The sequence below is a fragment of the Balaenoptera physalus genome (genome assembly GCF_965194825.1).
Source record: "Balaenoptera physalus genome assembly, chromosome: 6".
Lineage (NCBI taxonomy): Eukaryota > Metazoa > Chordata > Mammalia > Artiodactyla > Balaenopteridae > Balaenoptera > Balaenoptera physalus.
In genome coordinates, this window is record NC_138885.1 from 40630587 (window position 1) to 40648741 (window position 18155).

At 38.0% G+C, this 18155-nt stretch overlaps 1 long non-coding RNA gene across 11 annotated transcripts in view; it reads left to right on the top strand.

Moving 5' to 3' along the window:
• The window catches only part of LOC309662423, a 153393-nt gene extending 135613 nt beyond the window's left edge, over positions 1-17780 (top strand). For all 11 annotated transcript variants that reach the window (XR_014264649.1, XR_014264650.1, XR_014264651.1 and 8 more), the window contains one exon: positions 1-17780. This exon is cut by the window's left edge and continues 27306 nt beyond it. This is a non-coding gene — a long non-coding RNA (uncharacterized lncRNA).
• Positions 17781-18155: the final 375 nt, after the last annotated feature.

The window sequence follows — 18155 nt, forward strand, 5'->3', positions numbered from 1 at the left end:
GGCAGCAGTCCCACAGGCTCCAAAGAACACAGTTTAGGAGGTGGTAAGGCCTGGATTTCATTTGATCTGGTCTCTGCCTACTCACCACCACCTCAACCCTAAATAAGCCACCTATCAACTCAGTCTCCATTTCCTAGCTGGTATGGTCAGGGTTAGAGAAAAATGCTTAAATTATGCCTTTTATTAATCCTTTATATAACATAGATGAGTAGATTATTGTCATGGGACTCAATAGCCAGATACGTACTTTACACTGGTTAAGATGCAACTCATAAATACCCTTTATATTTACTTGAATTCAAACCCTCTATGCTTTTCCAGAATATTTAAAGAAAACTAGTAAATGTTCTTGATAAAGTTCACTTTCAGTTTAAATAGTATCATATAAAATCATGTTGTGACATCTAGAACACATATGTAATTATACGATAAGCTTTTAAAAAGTTGGAAATCTGATTAGAGTAAAATAAGTCTAGCTTTTCAATGTAATATCTGAAGGGAGAACTTGCTCTGATTTTGGGGCTTGGCCTACTGGGCAAAATGATGAGAGTGATTTTGTTTTAAGCCAGGTTATTATACATTTAAATATGAGTAAGAATCATCTAGCAGATCAAGGTTAATAGAGACTAGTCATACAAAGAGAAAATTTATTAGGTTTGTGTCAGAGTGACAGCAGTAATGGGTCTGGTCACTCTGAATATGAAAGACTATAGACGAAAAAGAACTTGCATAGGTGTCTTGTAGTCCAAGTACCAGGTTTTATAGGTGGCCTCAATACAGTCTTAAAAATCATCATGTCCATATTTCAGATTTCTTTTCTACATGCCCTTACTGTACTTTTATAAGAGAGGTTTCTAGCTATATAGTATCAAACTGAAAAATTACTTGCTTCTTTGTTAGGTGGGGTTTTTGCGGGGCAGAGAGGTAATATAAGTAGTAAAAACTTTATTCTCAAACTGAAAAAGGAAATTGAAACTATATGAAAGCAAAAATGTCACTGGCCTAACTTGTCCTTTTCCAAAATGGTTTTTTTCAATATAGTTGACTAAACAATTTGTGGACACCTTTATCCTCTTTCTACTTGCAATCGATTTTGTATATAGGTTGTCTTTAAAATGAAAATATTAAAATCAGTCTCACATTCAGCTGTTTGGTTCCAGTTTTTAGATTCTGCTTGTTCAGTTGCATAGTAATTAAGATATGCGTTTTAATTTCTTGGAAGTTCTTTGAAGATTCTTTTTTCAAGATAAAAATTAATCCGGCACCTAAATTGTTTGAAGATCCAGTTTAATTTAGAAAGGACAAAACCAAAACATAGGTATAGAGAACTATAAACATATCTGAATATATAAGTTGAATTACATGGGCTAAAGATTGGAGAAGTTATGTTTTTTAATATACCATTATTATTTTTGAAACATCTGACTGTAACAGAAAGGACTTAATAATATACTATGGTTTTTGCATAGTCTGATGGCTACAGATACTGAGATATTACTCATCTTCCTCATCTGTTTGCTATTATGCACATTCATCTCAGTATTAAATAGAACATTAAGTGATAGATTTAGTTTTCCATAAATTAGGACTAGAATTTAACTAGAATTTAACCAGGGAAATCCAAACACACGTTATGAACAACTAAGTATAAAAATCGCGATACTTTGGTGGTTTATCAGCATGAAAATGAAAAGCTAGCTTATCATAACCATGTACAACCATCAGTTCTGTGTTCCATTAGGAAAAAATCCCCTTGAGGTCAGGTAAATTATTTTGCTAAATAAACAGAATTTTCTATTTTAATTTGTGAAAACTTAAAAACTAGAGGAATTGATATCATGCTTTCAAAAGAAAAATTTAACTCATTTACACGCAGGTTTTTATGAATCCTTATCAGAATTTGTGCATTTTTTCCAATTAAATTATTTTCTTTTAAAAAGCTAGCTTCAGTGGGGGTTGGGTGGGAGGAAGTGGGTGGAGGGAGAGGGTACCTCAAGAGGCATGAACATAAATTGTCTCAATTTCTAAGAAATGTGGGTCTGACAATCACTTAAGACAATATAGTTGATACGGCTATCAGGCCGAACTCTTTTCAAAAGAATGTTTTTATAGAATATCATTGTGACACTTTGCTCAGATGGATGTCTTTAGCAGTATTTGATTAATGTAACGTAATAAAAGAGATGCACACCAAAGTGTCTGTACATGTCTTGTTAAGTATGTTTGATTCATTATATGTGGTTCTCAGTTCTTTCCTCTTTCCGCAGTTCATTTTTTATCATTTCAATAATATATCTATAAATATGAAAAAGTTGGCACTTTCAAAGTCTTTGACATATATGGCTATTAATTCATAACTCTAAAAAATTGTATCTTTCAACCTGTCATTTTAAAGCTTGTAGAGTTTATTACAGTAAGTAACCTGTGTTAGAAATTAGATTTTGAACTTCAGCAAGAAGATAAATAAGCTCATGAACAGAAAAGTTAAAGACACCTAGACATAGTTCTGAGATAGAATCACATGAAAAGATCAGTGATTAAAGATATAATTTTAAACTCCCTAAAGATAGCGTTGAGGTTTATATTGGTTACTAGTTTCCAACTTATTTTGTCCTCCAACTCCAAATATCAAATACTGAACAGGCTTGTAATTAACAAAGCTATTTGAATTCAGTTTCACGATCATCTTTGTTGCAGTGAGTTAATGGGTTAAACTTTGTAGTTCATATATCAATGACACAGATGGTTTAAAGCGAAGATATTCTGAAGGCAAAATAATAGTCGTACTTATTTATATATACATTCTCGGTGTTACTATTTTAATGAGAGTAAGCCCTATAAGGTAAATGCTATTTTACTTCCATTTTACTGATGAGGAAATGAGGTGGGGGTAACATGCCCAAGATCACACATACGCTAAGGGGCAGAGCTGAGCCTGGAACTCAGAACTTGGAAGTCTGGCTCCAGAGCCTTTGACCTCCTATAGGGAAAGCTAAACTCGGAATGTTTTTGCCTTGGTGCCTTTGGTCCTGCTTCACATCCTCTACTGCATAAGTAACAGCTTGGCCCCCTCCTTCCCCATGTTCCTTTCATGGGTTCAGTTAAAAAAATAATGGCCAAACATTAGGATAGCAAGTCTGAAGTGTTCCACGTAATGAGCTCTGACTCACGGATGATTTGGGAGTTTAGGGTGCCATGTGTGAATAAGCTTGTGGCAGGGACTGAGGGTGAGGTCTGAGGACATGGTTTATGTTGGAGCCTCACCGTATTCTGGTGACTCATGTACACTAAACAGCAGAGTCATGAACATTTACACACACCCAATATCAGGTTTACTCTGAGTCTGTTCTCCCACAGCCGTTTACAGCCCTCTCTACAAAGCACAGGACTTATTTGGGCCTTTTCCCTGAAGGAATGAAGAGGAATTAAAGGACAGACGGCCCCAAGGTCCTGAAAGTCCCTTCCTGGGGAGATCGGTCCTCCTCTGGGCTCTACAAGACACTCAGATGGTACTCCTGCTGCGTGCAAGGAGTGGGTTTGGGGTCAGTTAGACAGAGGCCTAGCTCTTGGCAATGTCTTTACCACATCTGAGACCTTGGGCAGTTCACTTATTATTCTTGGGTATGATTTTCTTGGAAATCTATAAAACTTATAGAATGGGATAGGAGCATTTTTATGCATTTGTAAGAAATTAGCACAGAAGAAATTTTATTATTTTCAGCTGTCACTTAGGCAATTGCTTCAGCTCAGGGATGACCGATGCCAGAGCATCGATTAAGGATGTTAATTTTATTCATCTTTGTATCTGTTTAGTGTCAAGTGAGAGGAAGAGAGGGTTTAAAATGTGCCCTGGTAATTTTTTTTTACACGAGGCTTTTCGAAACTAGAAACAAAGTCAAGAAATCTATGCAAGGATTAAAAGAGAGTGAAGAGAAAAGAAGCATTCGATATTGTAGGCTCAAAGCACACATGGCATCTTCCAGGCCAGGAGAAGGCATGGTCCACTCTACACTGCTCACAGAGCGATCTATTTGGGGCTCAGAAGCACCTTCAAGCCTCTGAGCTCTTCTGCTCTAGCAGGGACCTGCCGTTGTTTATTATCAATGCCATCACTCCAGGCCAGGAAGAAGAGGTGGCCTTAAGGGAGTCAACTAGGTTGCTGAGGATTGTACGTTTTGGGGACACATTGGCTAAAATGAATCATGAAATTATAGTTCTGAGTGATCCTCTGTTCTTGGATGTACAGAATTGGAGAGGAAAGCTGTGTTTGTCCATTTAGGGTGCTCAGATCTGGCACTTCTCTTCAGTATGTGTTTTGGGCAGGTCCCATCACTGTTCAGAGCCTAACTTACTGCCTCCTGGAAATGAGGGGCTTGGACCCCAAGATCTCTAAGACCCCATTTGAGCTTGCATGCCATTGACTCTGGACTTTTCTATATAAACACTAAGTAAATGTACAGTAACCATCGAGAAAGGCTGTGTCCTTGCTGATAACTGTAAACGTCCATGATGTCAAAATGCAGGATGGTAAAAAGTGAAGTTGAAAAATGAGGAAGAGGTGTGACAGGGTGTAATCTAAATATTTTTGAAGGGTGTGCACTTTTTAGGCTGCCTAAGGTCAGGTCTGAAAAATGTATGTCTTCTCCTAGCATATTTCAGAGTTGGCTGAACTACATTTTAGTTGAGAACTATCTCATCCAGAAAGAGAGAGGATGATAATTAAAGCAAAAGTAGCCCCACAGCTCAGATGACCCCTTTCTCTGGTGGAGGAAATCTTTGGATGGTTGTTTTTCTACTGAGCCTTTAAAAGAGAGCTCTTGACTTACAAAAGGAGCTAGAGCCCTTGTAGAAGTAGGCAGAGAGGAACAAGGGAAAGAGAAATGACTTTTCTTAAAGTTTTAAAACTTATTATTAAATTCATAAATTAGATCAAATTTATTATTGAATTTTATATAAGTCTCAAATATATATAAAAATATAGTGAAGAGTATAATGAATCTCCATGTTCCTATCGACTCAACAATCAATTTATGGCCAATCTTGTGTCATCTATTTCTTTACTTAATCTTGTTTTAATAAGATTGTTTCGAAGCAAATCCTTAAGTAATTTCATTCGTATTTCCAAATGTACCTCTAAAAGTTAAGGACTCTTTTTATTAAAAAGGCAATTGCAGTATTATTAACACACCTAAAATTTTAACCAAAAATTCCTGAATATTATTCCATATCAAGTCAGGGTTCAGATATCTCCAATGTCTCATATATTTTTTTTTAAACAATTTATTTGAATGTGGATCCTAATAAGGTCCACAGATAGCTATTGGTGAATATGTCTCTTAAATGTCTTTTAATCTACAGGTTCCCTTCATTCATTCTTTTTTTCCCCTTAACATCTATTTGGTGAAGAAACTGGGACACTTTTCCTGTGAATTTTTTGATTTTAATGATTAAATTTCTGTGATATCTTTTGACATGTTTCTCAGTTTCTTCTATTTCCTGTAAATTGGTACTTTAAGGCATGATTAGATTCACTTTTTTTTTTTTTTTGGGCAACTTTACTTCATAGATGTGTAGTATATTCTTATTAGGAGGCAAACAATGTCTCATTGCCTCCCTTTTCGTGATATTAGTAGCCATTATTGATTATTGCCTGGATCTCTTAATTTATTATAGGTGACAATATGTTAATTCTATTAATATAATTCCTTTAAACCCAGTAGCTTAAAATATTTCTATTAAGAGAAACTTCCCCTATTTGATTACTCTGAGGAATTATAGTTCATAATTATTTGTATGTGAGACTCAGGATAAATACTGGATTTAACCCTTTACATACTAGATTTCAGCTTATTTTCTAGCATTGTTCAGAGGTGACCAATGAGAGCTATGTGTGTGTGTTTTTTAAAATTAATTAATTATTTATTTTTGGCTGCGTTGGATCTTCGTTGCTGTGTGCGAGCTTTCTCTAGTTGTGGCGAGCGGGGGCTACTCTTAGTTGCGGTGCGCGGGCTTCTCATTGCCGTGGCTTCTTGTGTTGCGGAGCACCGTCTCTAGGCGCGTGGGCTTCAGTCGTTGTGGCTCGCGGGCTCAGTAGTTGTGGCTCGAGGGCTCTAGAGCAGTAGTTGTGGTGCACGGGCTTAGTTGCTCGTGGCATGTGGGATGTTCCTGGACCAGGGATCGAACCCGCGTCCCCTGCATTGGCAGGTGGATTCTTAACCACTGCACCAGCAGGGAAGGCCCTATGTGTGTGTTTTAAAATTATATTACTTTGAATCCATAGATTTAAAACTATTTGAATCATAAACTTTTAAGTCATATGGATGTAGGTTTAAATCCTGGCTCTGCCCTATTACACCAGAAAAAAATCTTTCCTCTTTTCTTCCCCTGGTTAAATGCTACCACTTTGGCTCTCTTCTGCAGTTAGACTTTAACTTTCCTAACAAGGTTAAAAGCTCCCCAATGCACAATTACACACTCATTTGCGTGGATGTTTGTTTAGTGCCAGATTTCTTAACGGACTATAAGCTTCATGTGGGTAAGGAACATGTTTTATCTTAACTAAGCATCATATTCCTTTCATATGCACAATGCCTTGCAAATTGAGTTTGCCTGTGAATATTTGTTTATTGAATGCTGAAAAACGTGGCAAATTGATCTCCCTGAGCTTCAGTTTTCTCACCTATAAAATAGGGGTAATAACACTGATGCTATGAAGTTATTTTGAAGATTAAATGAGGCAGGGGGTGCAAGACACCTGATCCATGGTAGGTATTCTCAAGTGGTAGCCAGTTGTATTACTATTTCATATCTAATGACCTTGGATACTTCAACTCCACTTGTGAATTTCTTTGCTGATATCTCTGTCTGAAAGCATTGCCTGAGAAACAAGTAAAAAAGAAAAAATATTTGTCTGCTTCTGTTTGGGACTGCTAAGTCAGATGACAGATTTACAGCATTTATAGAGCTCTAAAATGTTCTGAAAGGGGGAAGAGAAAGGAACACCATTCAAGACTCCTGCCTCCACAGTATTGTGGAGGAGACAAGGTAATAATTGGGAATAATATCAAAATAGTCATGAAGAATTCTGTGAGCCAATTAAGTCTGGTGAATGGATGGAAAAAAGTCTCCAGGAATGTTGGATTATAAAGGAGGTGAAGAACATACTCTGGAGGAGTCTTTGAGATTGGAAGAGAAATTCTGAAGTTAGGACTGGTCTCATTCTCAAAAAAGGAAGTTGCTGCTTTAGGAAGGCTGACTAAATGTTCTCACAATATTCACTCGACTAAAAATATCTCTTCCACTGGCTTGAGATCATTCAGATCAGAGTCTATCCTTATGCAAATGCTAGAACTTGAGATTTTTCGTGCTCACACCACACTTTGTCCCAACTGCATAATTTTGCTCAGGCTGGGCCTTCTCTGGAATGCCCTTCCCACCCTCTTTCTCACTTCCTATTTCTACACGAGGTCAGGAGTCACTTCTATAGGATGTCTTTCTCAGGCCCTTACCCCAATCCAGTGGGTGGGCTAGGGATTTGCATTTTCACAAGCTCAATGTACTAATAGCATGGAAGCCAGGAGACCAATTTGAAGTATCTAGGGAATAGTGATGGACTATGACACGTAGATGATGAGGGCCTGGGGCAGTGGGTTTGGAGAAAAGAGGACAGGTGAGAAGCAGATTTAGTAGGTAGAATTGATAGTGCTCGAGGACAGTATATTATCTGAGATGGATCCTGAGCATTCACCACATGAGTAAAACAAAATGTTAGCCCATTAGCACAGTGCAGACCTCAGGATTCTTATATTATTTGGTGTTTACAATTGCCCTTACTCCTGTTGCCTTCCATAAAGCTGTGTGACCTTGACTTTTCCTCTATGTTTGCCCAGTACATCCTGTACATATCCCTATGGCCACATTTACCACACTGTTACGTTTGCTGACTATATCGAACTATGAGCACCCAGAGGTAACAACTCTCTTATTTATTTTCATCATCTCAGCAGAATGCCCAGCATATACTTAGTGCTTAAAAAATAACAACTGGATGATTGAGGTCTTATCTGGCAACTTGTACATTTCAATTTGGAAATGATATTTAGTTACCCAGAGGGATGGAGATCGGTATTGTGTTGACGTATGAACCTGAGTTAGTATACCCAGTAGACCTCTTTTCAGGAGCAGGAACAGAGTGGTGGGGAGTTGGCACAGACAGCAAGCTGATTTTGGGTAGGGCAGCAGTGTAAACTAACTGTCAGCCCCCGCTGAGGAGCGGGGAGAGAGGAAAGATAAACTACCTAGTTTGTATCCTTCTTTCTTCACATGGTCCCTGTGTGAAAGGTGGGTAAAGCTAGAAGTGTTTAGAGAATAGTGATCTGCCTTTTAGTCCTTCTTGACTAGATCATGGAAATTGAGCAGAAGCAAACCTTATAGAGATTAGGTGGGGTGGGCAATTGTTGGAGAGCTTTAGAACATGGACATATGATAGGGGTATATGTAGAAATGCATAAGTCTTTTCAGAAAAAAAGCCATCTTATCTTCACAGTGTTTTGTATATTTGCACAGACAACTTGCTCCTTTATCTGAGTTCTTAAAACACTCAGTTATCTGCCTAAGAGAGATGCTTTTTGACATAAACAACTATCTACCTGGGGTCAGAATTTCTTAACAGATAAGACGCCCTTGTGCTCAGGAAGGAACTTCTGCAGTCAGATAGCGCACTAAACTTTTATTGTTAATATGGGAAGAAAGGCATGCATCGGAATAACAGGAAGACCCGCTCTGGTGTATCCGAACCTGACGTGGGGGAGGGGTTGTCATTTTTATCAGACAGCAGTTCTTGAAACATGGACTGTCCTAGATTTTATTGCTTTCTGAAATTGTTAGTACCATGGCAGAGATTAAATGAAATCCAGGATTATTTCAGACAGTGTTAGAAATGAACAATAAAATGTTTCTCATTAAGAATCTGACTGATCTTGTTGTATTTCATAGGATTTAGCGCTTGTCGGTGTTTGTCCAATTAAATGTCTTCATACATAACATGTGTTTCTTTCCTGGGTAGAGGGATGGGCAGGAGTAGATCTTTTTCTGTGAAAAGAAATTTTTTTGTTTTCATGTTTAAACGCATAAAATTTCATAGTTATTTTCCAATAGCTCTGTATGCGCTAAACAAGGTTGTTATATAAAGATTTATAAGTGACATTTTGACTTCTGATTTATATGGAATCTTAAGAAATTATACTAAGTAAACTTTCAAATTATACTGACTAGGAAGTTGGATATTCTTCTCAAAAGGAAGATGAAGATTCTAATTTCTTTTTAAACATAAGTTCTTGTGTTATGCCTCAGTCTTATGGCAGTGAAGAGATAAAATAAAATGCCAGTTTGAGGTAACTTTTTATATTTTTTATTTTCATATCCTAACAATACAGAGATGATTCCTAGGAAACCTCATTTCCCTGACAAGTCAAAGATTTACCTTTGTGCTTCTTGTTATTTGCTTTTAAAAATGTCAGTGACTTTTATTCTTTTTTTTTCCTTTCATCACCAAAGTCAATTGAACTGTTTAACCAAATACATCTTAATAGTGTTGATAAAGTCTATTATTATTCTCTGTAATAATTATTTCTTTAGGACCAGCAGGAAGTCTGGTATTCAACACGGTTTACAAACTCAGTGAGATGGACGATTCACAGAAATGCCAACTGTGGTTGAGACTAGAACAGTGTTGTTCTGCTCTCTTTGCCTTATTATACATTTTTGTTTGTTTCCTTATTCCTGTCAAGCAGACTTCCCCTGAGCAGTTTAGATGGAGACTCTAAGGGAGGTGTGTTTTCAGGAAGACTTAGTGGCCACATTGGAAAGAAGTCTTAGTGAGATACGGCAGAGGTCATTATAACATGGCTTTGAGTCTCAGAATTCTGGAGGAAGTAAGTATGAGGTGGTGGCAGAGAAGGAAAGATACTGAGGTGTTTCTAATACAGGCACAGGAACATGTGGCAATAATAGAATATTACTAAAGTTTTCCTCTAGAGTGAGTCATTGCCAAATATACTTTGAAGCTTTATGCAGCCCCAAGAAAATACCAATTTCTATGATTTTTATGAACTTGCACTTTGGAAAGTTTGGCAAATTGATTGACTGACAATGAATAAGTGCATTCAGAATTCACAGTTGAAGCTCATATTGTGGCTTGACTTTAGCTAGGTGTGATACACATGGATATCTTTCCAAAGGTCTGATTTGTTAAAAACAATACTGAAATAAATTGACATATAACTGTAAATATTCTAGGCTTAGCTAGGAGGCAAATTTTGCATTACAGTTCAAGAATAGGCAGTAGCTTTTTAAACCCAAATCAAGTATCTAACCACCCTAAAGAAATGTTTTGCTGTGAAGCTGAAAAGATTACGTATAATATTCTTTAATTTAATTAGAGACAGATGTACCTCTGCTCTAATAAGCTCCATATTGTTAAATGGCAATGCCAGCAATCTCCCTTCATCAGCATTATCCAAAATTTAATCTTAATGTTATTTTACTGAATCTATGGTGATATTTGTTATTTTTTGTTTTGTTTTGTTTTGGGTGGTAGCTGGGGTGTGTGGAGGAGTGGATGCTCAGAAGATCGGGGGCCAGTTTGTAAGAATCTCCAAAGATTCAGGAAGCTTTGCAACTTTAAACAAAAATCAGAATAGAGAGACTGATACCTGTTTCCATATGAATTTTTTTTCTATCAGTATAAAGTATGTTAAAGTATGAAAAAAAAGCGAAGTTTGGGATACTTTTGTGAGAGCTTGATATTGTAGGTGGACATATGTCAGATATTATACTAATTTAGTCTAAGTACTCTAACACTATGAAAGTAGACGCAGATAGGCTATCTTCTCTAAAGAGGTCATAGATAAAATGATACTTGGAAATGGCCACATATTAGCTTAACTTTTCACTTTAGAGATACCTTATTGTACAGACAAATAATGGTCTGTACAATAAGGTGTAATGGTGTGTATTTTACTTCTAAGAATTTGGTGACCAGAGTACTTTGCCTTCTCCCTCATGTTCTGATAATAAGATTTCATATTCTGTGAACATTTTACATTTCTCAATCCTCTGAACCTATGACGAGTCCTCCTCCCTTACCTCTCAACTCCCCTGAGATAATGCTATGAAGGAGAAGTCCAGTTCCTTCCATAGGCACTGCCATACCATACGGTAACCTTTGCCTCTTCCCAAGGGCTCCAACTGGCTGTTTGCAGGAATCTGTGGAAGACTCCACCATGTTCAGTGGTTATTTAGTAAAACTGAAACGCCACTTGTCTACGGCCCATTTCAACTGTCCCATGATTCTTAGGAAGGCCCTGGCCTCCATTTTGAAAACAGAAAATAAAACCACAGGTCTATGAAGGTCAAAGGGGAAGTGAAGAAAGCTATAGCGATTGTTAAGACATGGTAACTTCTTGTTTAAATTTCATTATCCCCACTTATATTGACTCTCAGGTAGACACTCTAATGACTTGTGATTTTGTTGGGTACTTTATGAAGCAGCAGAAAATGGCAGACCTTGCAAAACGCATGAATAGAGAGAAAGCGTCAGTATTGGTAATCAGCTCAATAGAATAAATAAATGGGAGTTGGGCTATTTCCTGGAGGTTTGAGTGCAGATTTGACAAGGCCAGGAAAGTGGATTGCACTCCAGTGAGAACTAGTTTAAACTTGAATTGAGAAAATTCCACATTTCTTCCTTGTTGAGTCCTGTGACTAGAGAAGAGCCTAAGAAAGGGAAGTAATTCAGAAGTAGGGGTTCGGAGAGTAAACTGAAGATTTCCATGGAAATAAGCTGGGTTTTTTTTTTTTTATGACTTTTTTTGTGTATGTGTGTGTGCCACTTGTAAGCTATTGCTTTCAGTTTACTTCAATGCAGTCACTGAAGTAGCTTAGAAAGAAATCTTTGATACGCCAGATCAACCAAATGTTTTAAAATATCCTTTTGTGCCTCCATTTATAATGCAAATAGTAAGTTGGCATTTTGGGTTCATTTCACCATCATCTCTGAAGTGGGTTAACATACACAGAGTGAGGAAGTGAAGGGAGTCCCACAAGAGAGCACATCTTTGATAGTTCAATAATAGTAAAAAAAAAAAAATGTATTTAGGTCTTTTCTAAATACCTTTTACTTCCTAAGAGTATAAAAAATGAGAGGAAGAGATCTAAGAAGAATAAATTGTGGTTGCCCTCTATGTTAGCTGAATGACTAAAGATATCATTCTATGAATTACCCACTACTTAAATATTCCTAAGTCTAGCCTTTATGAGCTCATAAAAAAGACTTTGCTTATGTGTCTCGGAAAGCCAGTATCTTTATATACTGTCAGAACAGAACTAACATACTGTTTCAATATAAGTTTGAAAACCAGCAGATATTTTGTTATATAAAGCAAGCTGGGCAATCACCTTAAACCCACGTTTACATTTTAGTTTTATCATATATAAACATTCCCTCGCTGAAATAGTTTAAAAAAGTGGTAACCTATGTTTGAGAATGATGGAAAGAGACTGAATTCTTGTTGAAATAGTATTACCACTGTAGTGTTTTATTCAGGAGAATCTCCAATCTTTTTCCAGATATACTAAAAAAGCCAAAATTAATTAACGTCAGAAATGAAAATGAAGGTTGGCAATGATCATACATCCATGCTAGCAGAGGGAAGGCTGGGAGTCCTCTATAGTATATAAACCCGATTCCACTTTCCTGTGTGAGTTCCTCTGTAAAACCTCTCATGCATTCTGAACTTTCAGAATTTCTTCTAGGCAACTGATGTCAAAATACATTTTCTGACAAATATCCCCCAAAAATGCAACCAAAAGCAATAATATTTCAGGAAGCTTCAGCTGAAGTGTGAGTAATAACCTCTGGATAAACAGAAGTTTTACCATCTTCTGTTTCATGATTGAGCTTTTCAAATGTAAACAATTTACAAGGAAAAAAGTGGGCCATGTCAGATTCGAGAAACAGAGAGAAGTTTGACAGGAAAACCAGAGTTGTGCTTTGTCAGGAGAGGTAGTTAGGACATGCCTATGACTCTAAACTGTTTAGATATATTCTCGTCTTTGAAATCATCATTCCTACCCTTCCCTCCACACCCACTCCCCTCTCCTCTCTTCTTGGGCACTGGCTTGGACTTCTTTGCCTTTGCTTCTCTCAGGGACCTGAGTTCTCAGTTCCTTCCCATTTTCCCCCTTCTCCTCTCATTCATCTTTCTGGACCCTTCTCTCTCTCAGGCATGTTGAGGAACCATTTCTTCCCAGGTGCCTTCCTGGCCTCAGCCTTGCTTAAGTATCTCTCATATATATTTCATAATGGCTATATTTTAGTAGAAAAAAAGTCTCCCAGTGACCCTTTTTATTTTGTTATCTGACTTGAACTAAGTTTTACAACTCTGATTAGAGACAAATCTTTATTTTTCTACATTGCCACTCTTTCTGCTGTCTCATTTAACACAGCTGGTGTAAAAGTGATCAAATGCTGAAACTGTTAGCATATCAAGACCCATTTGCAGAAATGATGATGAAATACTGTGAGAAAGCATGCTATATAATGCTGTAGTGGATGCTGTTGGTACCCTGCCTAGATCGCCTTCAGTGACTGGTGCTTGCTCCCCGCAGCTGCTTTGAGTGTGGCTGGTAAACTTACAGCTGCCTCCTCTGGAGAATTGCCCCTGGCCAGTGACTGTCAGGAATGGGGGAAGCTTGCAAAGGCCAGCCTCTTGGCCTCAAGGTGCACCGAATGCTGTGGTGTGATTTGTGCTCCAGACTTTCTCTGCGCATCAGCTGAAGCTGGTCTCCAGCTGAGCCCACGTTCTTGACTGGTGTTCTTGCCTTCTTTCTTCCCTCTCCTTCAGACACTCCTCCAAAAAAATCACTTGAACAAGAATTCCTATCCCAGTCTCTGTTTCTAGGGAAACTCACCTAAGACTTACAGTTTTAAAATAAAGAAAAATCTTAGAATTATTTGACCAAATCTCCAATATATGAGAAATGACTAGTTTTAAGACGCACATTGATAGAATAAAGCCTTATATTTGGAAAAATAGAATGAAAACTTAAGATATTTTCGGTTGTGGCAAAAGTTAAGAAGTGTAGAGACATTATTTTTTACCTCATAAAAAAAGAGGAAATGCGTTTTAAGGAATTGCAAATATTTAAGATGTTATTAGCCTAGAGAAATCCCATGAGTGGGGCTGCGGCAGTCTCCTAAATACTTCCCGGATGACTACTACTTCTTAATTTCCAAAGTATTTTCTATTACATGACCTTAAGTCAATCTCATGGCAGGCATGACAGGCAGGGATAATGATTAGCTCCATTTCCCACATGTGAAGACTGTGTCTTAAAGAGGTTAAATGACTTGACTGTTATCTCACAGGTAGTAAGTACCAGATCTATAGCTGGTGTTCAAACGTAGGTATCTGTGTGAAATATGAATAAGATTTGCTGATTAATTCAAACCACGTTCTTAGGTTTATCACAGGTTGGAGCTTCATAATTCTGTTATTAAGTCTATTAGGGCCGCCTCAGTGATCCACCTACTAATCTAGAGTTAATCTTGGACAAAGTGGTCAAATTCATATTAAATGTATTTTAGCTATCCATTGATATGTAACAAATTATTCTAAAAAATAGCAGCTTTAAACAAATTTATTACTCACAATTTCTGTGGGTCAGGGATCTGAGGGTTGCTTAAGTACTTCTGTCTCAAAGACCTTTCAGAACTACAGTCAAGGTGTTGGCCAGGATTGTGGTCTCATCTAAAGGCTCAGTTGAGGGAGGATTAGTTTCTAAGCTCACTTGGGTAGTTGTTGGCAAGATTCAGTTTCTGGGGAGCTATTGAACTGAGGGCTTGATTTTCTCACTAGCTCTTGGCTGGAGGCCTTCCTCAGTTCCTTATCACATGGCTCTTTCCACTGGGCAGCTCACAATATGGCAGCTGACTTCCCTCAAAGTGAGCAGGGGAGAGAAAGCAAGAAAGCACAAGCAAGGTGGAAGCCAGAGCTTAATCTTGGAAGTGACAGTCCATCACTTTTACTGTGTTTTGTTGGTTAGAAGTGAGTTACTAGGTCCAGCCCCCTCTCAGTGGGAGAGAATTACACAAGGATGTGAACATCAGGAGGCAGGGGCCGTTTGAGAGGCTGTCTACCACAATGGGTCCCTTGGCTTTCTCATATATGAGGCCCTGCAGCTTGATCCAGCCCCTTCTTGTCTCTATAGGGAATCACTGGATGATTTTCAATATGTTAATTTCATGGGTGTGAGCATATGTGCCCTAGTTTAATGCTCTTCTCACTTGTTCTTCCTCCCACCCACTCTTTCTCTTCTCCTTTTGTTCTTCCTTCCTTGCTTCCTCTGCCCTCCTGCTTCTATCTCTACTCACTTCTCTTTCAGACTCCCTGTTTTTCTCTCTCCTTCCTTCTCATCCTGTCACAGTTACCTTCTTTCCAAGAATATAAGTTCTTTACATCTTTCATGCTGCTGTGGCCTTTACTGCTTCTCTATCTGCTCATAGGGGCCATGGACAACCAGCAATTTTAGATGCTGGCTTTTCAGTTTCTAAATAAAGTGATTTAATTGGACTATTGGGTCTAGTCTTTCTTCTGTCTCCATGGAGTGAGACAACATAAAAGGGCAGGGCGGTGGTGGATTTCTTTTCTATTTCTCCATACATAATGTCAGGACTCAGTTATATCTAGTGTCCAGTCTTGTGTGTTTTATGTTAAATTCTTTTTTTAAAAGTTTTCTTTAGAGTTAAAAAAAAATATTTATTTATTTTATTTTTTTTGGCTACATCAGGTCTTAGTTGCGGCACACAGGGTCTTTGTTGAGGCGTGCGGGATCTTTCGTTGTGGCACATGGGCTTCTCTCTAGTTGTGGCTTGTGGGCTCCAGGGCATGTGGGATCTGTAGTTGTGGCGTGCAGGGTTCAGAGTACGTGGGCTCTGTAGTTTGAGGCATGTGGCCTCTTGCATTGAGGCGTGCCAGTTCAGTAGTTGTGGCGCGTGGGCTTAGTTGCCCCACAGCATGTGGGATTTTAGTTCCCTGACCAGGGATCGAACCCGCATCCCCTGCGTTGGAAGGTGGATTCTTTACCACTGGACCACCAGGGAAGTCCCTTTATATTAAATTCTTTAAGCACATAAGATGATGGTGATGATGATGACAATGATGCAGGCCAAAGTACACTATTTCATCACTTATCTAGAATGACCTGTTTAACTGTAGATGGCAGGGACAGCAAACTTTATCTCTATTTCCAGTATCTAGCACTATTTGAATGAATAAATAAATGTAGTACTATAGCAGAACTACAGTAGATTGGATAGGTTAGCTATTCCAGTTACTAAAGATAGGGTGGAAAATGTTTTTTCCAAATCTTATATGAAACTCAGAAGAAATGTTAATGGTGTCTTTCTATTTTTCAACAATAGGAATTGCTCTCAATGAAAAGGGACTATTTGACCCAGCAGAGAACATATTTCACATGTGGTGAAGATGTACAGTAATTAGCCTGTTTTGGTCTAGGATGACTGATAGTGATAGTTTTATGATATTAGGCAAAGTTTCTTGGGGCAAAACATGATTAGAATATGTTCAACTTGATGATGTGTATGGTAAGCCTATTGGCACATAGTAACCAATTTCTTTGCATGATCTACTGGCTAGAAACTTCACAAGTAGAAGTCAAATTATTTGGAGAACGGTTGTTTAGTGAATTAGAATGAATGAAATCTTTAGTGAGCACGGGCATCAAATTCTGTCCTGGTTTGTTGCTTGTCATGCCCAATTCTCCATCTGGGATGCCCAAGGCACTCTTTTTCAGGGCACTTGACCTACGAGTTATATTTCAGAAACTACTGATTTGGTGCTTGCTGATGGAGTTTAGACTCTGAGGAGTCCAGCTGCTGGATTACATACAGACTAATGACCCATCAGATGCTAAAGGCAAAAAGCTTAAAGTGCACTAGTGAATTAAACCACAGTATTGTAGGAAAGGAAGAATTCATTACATCATTAAACTTAATTCAGTAAGTTTTGCTTCTTTAGATGCACTGCACTGAGGGAAAAGTAAGAAATTAATTTTAAACAAGTGTTATCATTTTTCTTCCACTTTCCCAGGTAAAGGATATTCATGTGAAATTAACAGAGTATTTCGTTGGGATTAAAAGAAAGGCATTGAAAGGAATGACAAATTGTGAAACTGGGCATGACTGCCTAGCCAGGCATGTACTTCTAGATCAGAGACTATGTGCTTCAGTTAGTAAACACGGAGGAAAACCAGCCTTGCCTAATTTAATGGTACCCTGAGTGAAGTTTTCAGGGCTTTGCATAAAATCTCAGAGTCTCATTGATACAAAAATGTCAGCAATAATCATGATTGATGTTTAGAATTTAATCTGAAAGTTAGAATGGGCACAAAAATCAAAATGGAGTTGTTTTGCTTCAAATCTAGGAATTATTATGATATGAAGAAAATTCTCAATTTAAAGATTACTATAAAACATAAAAATGTAACATATTTGATATTTAATCTTTCTACATATACACCTCATGATTGCTTTATAGCAATAGATAAAGTGCTTATAAATAGTACCTTAAAGATTACTGAGGAAATTGCTGAGTGTTTGTACCTTTTGTCATTTGTGAATCAAAGTAATCTGACAATCCTCGCAGGGGTTCTAAAATGAATTCCAGCATTATAGAGGTAAATGTTTTTTTTTTTCTTTTTAATAAATTTATTTATTTATTTATTTATTTATTTTTGGCTGTGTTGGGTCTTCGTTGCTGTGCACGGGTTTTCTCTAGTTGTGGCGAACAGGGGCTACTCTTCGTTGCGGTGCGCGGGCTTCTCATTGTCATGGCTTCTCTTGTTGCAGAGCACGGGCTCTAGGTGCACAGGCTTCAGTAGTTGTGGCACGTGGGCTCAGTAGTTGTGGCTTGTGGGCTCTAGAGCTCAGGCTCAGTAGTTGTGGCACACGGGCCTAGCTGCTCCGCGGCATGTGGGATCTTCCCGGGCCAGGGCTTGAACCTGTGTCCCTTGCATTGGCAGGCAGACTCTCAACCACTGTGCCACCAGGGAAGCCCATGGTACATGGTTTTTAA